This window comes from Lolium rigidum, chromosome 2 (assembly GCF_022539505.1).
Source record: "Lolium rigidum isolate FL_2022 chromosome 2, APGP_CSIRO_Lrig_0.1, whole genome shotgun sequence".
In the NCBI taxonomy this organism is placed as follows: domain Eukaryota; kingdom Viridiplantae; phylum Streptophyta; class Magnoliopsida; order Poales; family Poaceae; genus Lolium; species Lolium rigidum.
This window is the reverse complement of record NC_061509.1, coordinates 270,425,427-270,429,374: the sequence shown is the minus strand read 5'-3', so window position 1 is coordinate 270,429,374 and position 3,948 is coordinate 270,425,427. Positions and strand designations below refer to the sequence as shown.

Below are 3,948 nucleotides of genomic sequence, written 5' to 3'. Positions count from 1 at the left end.
GCGCGTGTGGTGTTTGGTGGTTGGCCTGGTGGTGCGGCCGTTGAGAAGAGGTCGTACAAGTGTTGAAATACGATCTTTCGCACTTTCTGGGACGTGGTCCATCAAGATCTCATGGCCTTCTTCCAGGATTTCTACGATGGAGTGGCCACCCTTGACTGTCTTAACCGAGCTTATATTTCCCTAATCCCGAAAAAGGATGTCGTGCTCACTGCGGACGGCTTCCGCCCCATCTCCCTACAGAACTGCGTCATGAAGATTGTCACCAAAATCCTCACCTCGAGACTCCAGCACTTCATTGAGCGCCTCATTTCCTTTGAGCAATCAGAATTTGTCAAGGGGCGAAGCATAGTTGACAACTTTCTGTATGCTGCGGACGTGGTCCAGAGCTGTCAAACCCGCAAAGCTCCCGCGGTAGTTCTCAAGTTGGATTTCAAAAAAGCCTTCGACTCTGTCAACTGGGCTACTTTAGACGCCATCGTAGAAGCGCGTGGCATCGGCCCCCTCTTCAGATCATGGATTTCCTCTATCCTTACCACTGGACGGACTGCGATCCTGCTCAACAGGGTCCCGGGGCGATGGATCTCTTGCAAAAACGGATTGCGCCAAGGCGACCCGCTGTCCCCGTACCTGTATCTCGCTGTCGCCGACCTGCTCCCCTGCCTTATTGCCATGGAAAGTTCCGAGGACCGGCTCTTGCACCCCCTCGTCGATGACCTCCCCTCCCGGTCATCCAATACGCCGACGACACCCTGTTGATTTTGCGAGCCGAGCACTCGCAGGTCCGTCGCCTCAAGGCGATCCTTGACCTCTTCTCACACGCGACTGGCCTACACATCAACTTCCACAAGAGTAACTTCGTCCCCGTTGGTGGGGTCCCGTATGGCCTAGCCTCGGAGCTTGCTGGCATCCTCGGTTGTCCCGTCTCGTCCTTCCCCAGACTTATTTGGGGCTGCCTCTATCCGACCATAAGTTACCCGCCTCGGCGCTGGAATTTCTGTCCGTCAAGATCTCCAAGCGCATCCCGGGCTGGCGCACGTCCCTGCTCCCCATTGGCGGCCGCCTCACGCTCACTGACGCGGTGATGTCCGCTCTATCCTCGTTCGCGATGTCTGTCCTGCCCATCCCAAAAGGGACTCTTGTGAAGATGGATAGACCCCGACGCGCGATGTTCTAGAAGGCTCAAGAGAAATGCTCGGGCGGCGAATGCCAGGTCGCCTGGGACTACGTTTGTCGGCTGCGATCTGAAGGCGGACTTGGCATTGTGGACCTTGGCCTTCAAAACAAGTGTCTCTTGCTGAAAATTCTACACAGTCTCTTCAAAACAAGTGTCTCTTGCTGAAAGTCCTACACAGTCTCTTCACTGGGCGCGACTCGTCGTGGACCAGATGGGTGAGGCGTAGCTACCTCTGTGACCACCCCCATGCGGCCACACCCGCCTGGAGGAGCTTCCAGGCGCTCATTCCTTTGTACCGCTCTATTACTAGAGTGGCACCCTGCGACGGGCGCTCAACCTCCCTCTGGCATGACTCTTGGTGCCCCTGGGTCCCCTGTCTGCGGCCCTTCCAGCAACTTTCTCTAACTGCCTCCGCCCCCTCGCCACCATCGCTGATACCCTCGAGGGTGGGGACATTGAGATCCCCCTTACCCACCGTTTGACTGCTGCTGCCTCTGGTGAGATCGACTTTGTGCATGCGTGCCTCTCCCGGATCTCCCTCACCACGACGCCGGACACCCGTACCGTCTCACCACGACGCCGGACACCCGTACCATCGCTCTCGGCCCCTCTGCTAATTTCATCACTGGGAACGTCTATCGAGCCCTGCACTCCTCGGGGTGCGTCGTCCCCAGCCAAGACATCAACTGGGACTGCTTCGCACCGCTCAATGTTCGGGTGTTCTTCTGGATTCTACGCCTCCAAAAAACCAGAACTCGTGCGATGCTACACCGCCTAGGTTGTGTGCCCTCCCCCGATTGTCCGTTTTGCCCAGGCCACGCAGAGAGCATCGTGCACCTTTTCGTTCGCTGCCCCCGCCTCCGGGCTTTGTGGGACATCGTCTCCCCCTCGGGGGGTCCCCGCGGCAATGATGATTTACCTGCTCTCCTCGATGGCCTCTCTAGAGATCTGCCACATATGCACAAGAGGGCGCGGAACATTGTCATCCTGGCTCTCCTATGGTCCATTTGGAAGTCCCGGAACAGGATGGTCTTCGACGCAGTTCACATGCCTACCGCCCGGGTGATCGCTTTGGTCATCGACCACCTCCGCTTATGAGTCGTCCGCGCCTCTTCTAGGATAGACACGGGTCCCCTGTTGGCCTGGTGGTGCCAGTCAATCTCCTAGCATCTCCCTCAAATGTATTTCGCCCCCCCCCCCCTACATCTTGGGCACGGTATGCCGCCCCCAGACCCAGGAAATGTTGTCTTTTGCAGCCTCCCACCCTGGTGTCGCTCCTTGTATTCCTGATTTTTGATGAAATTTGAAGTTCAGGTGGGCAAATCGCCCCCCGTTGATTTCTCAAAAAAAAAAAAAGTGTTGAAATAGTGTGTGTGCAGTGAAAAGTGAAAAGTGGATCAAGTAGATAATGGCTTGACCAAGTGTGTGTGCGCGTGCTAGTTAGTTGGTTAGTGGCTGGTGTGGGATCTTGTCTTGTAATGGCAATTTAACATTTGCAAATAAATGAGAAACCATCCGTGAGAGCTAAGCAAAAATGTAGTCAGTGTGTACACCCGGGAAGTGTGTCGTGGACAAAGTCGTTGGCTTATTCCTTGGTTGTGTGCGTGTCTCAGCTAGTTTGCATGGTGCGTGTGTATCTTGGTCAAGTTTGTATCGGCTAGAAATTAGAAATTAGACAATTGCATCACGAAGAATCTAAAGAATTCTTTAGCTAGGAGTACTGTATGTACTTGCTGCCACAGCCTATATTAATTGCTAGTTAGTTGGTTGGTGGCCAGTGTGTGTAAATATTAGAAAATAGACAATTGCATCACGAAGAATCTAAAGAATTATTTTCTGGCTGTCATAACCTTCCAACCTGCATTGGTATTCAGATAAGCCGGCCGATACTTCTCGACATGTACCGTATTACATTAAGGTGTACAAACATGTTTCCTCACTCGGAAGACAGCTTACAAAACCATTCATGTCAGATTCTACTGTCAGCCGATAACACCGGATCCAAATGGAAATGCTCCTCCAACACGGATAATACTTCAGAGAGTGAAGAAACCATGAAGTCAGGCTTAACATCTTCAGGCAAAGAATCATGGGGGCCATATCGCCCTGTTTCGTCAAGTAGGCAAGTGAAAGCACCAGCTCTCTTTCCACAAACAATCTGCACATGAATTTCAGAAGTATATATTTAGCCAATAAGCACGTGCGCGTAAACTATTGAAGCAGATTCACCAAAAAAAGTTGCAAAATGGATGCTGGAGACAGTGTTTTAATTGTTGCATTATCTCGATGATAGTGGAAGCGGAACCTGGCCTTTTCAAGGTCATAAGGAAAAAATAAGGTTCACAAAAACTGACTCCAGTTTATGGAATTTATACAGTTATATGGCCTTGATCAAAGCAGCAGGAGCATAATTCTATTCATTCATAACTTCTTTTACAAGATGGCAGAAGGGAACTATAGCTTATTGTGGAGACTAGGGTTAACTTTAAGAAATTTAAAAAATAATAGCTCTTTTCTTTTTTAATCGACGTGGAGTACATGCTAGCTAGTAAAGCATATCTTCATGTTCGGCGTCAATTAAACACGAATGGAGGGAGTAATATGTATACTATACATGAATCTTAATTGGTTTGTCCTGATAACTGAAATCATCCTACGAAGCATACTGTGTAGAAATCCTTTATATGCTAGACTTCAGATTGAGATGAAGAATGCTCACATCATCCTTGGGGCTGTCTCCAACCATGATCACCTCGTTTGGTGGGAGTTTCCAA

At 50.8% G+C, this 3,948-nt stretch overlaps 1 long non-coding RNA gene across 1 annotated transcript; it reads right to left on the bottom strand.

Moving 5' to 3' along the window:
- Nucleotides 1–3,061: 3,061 nt before the first annotated feature.
- LOC124693428 lies at nt 3,062–3,948 on the bottom strand. The gene is made up of 2 exons (XR_007000014.1): nt 3,894–3,948; nt 3,062–3,332 (listed from the first exon to the last, which is right to left on the bottom strand). It is a non-coding gene; the product is annotated as an uncharacterized LOC124693428 (long non-coding RNA).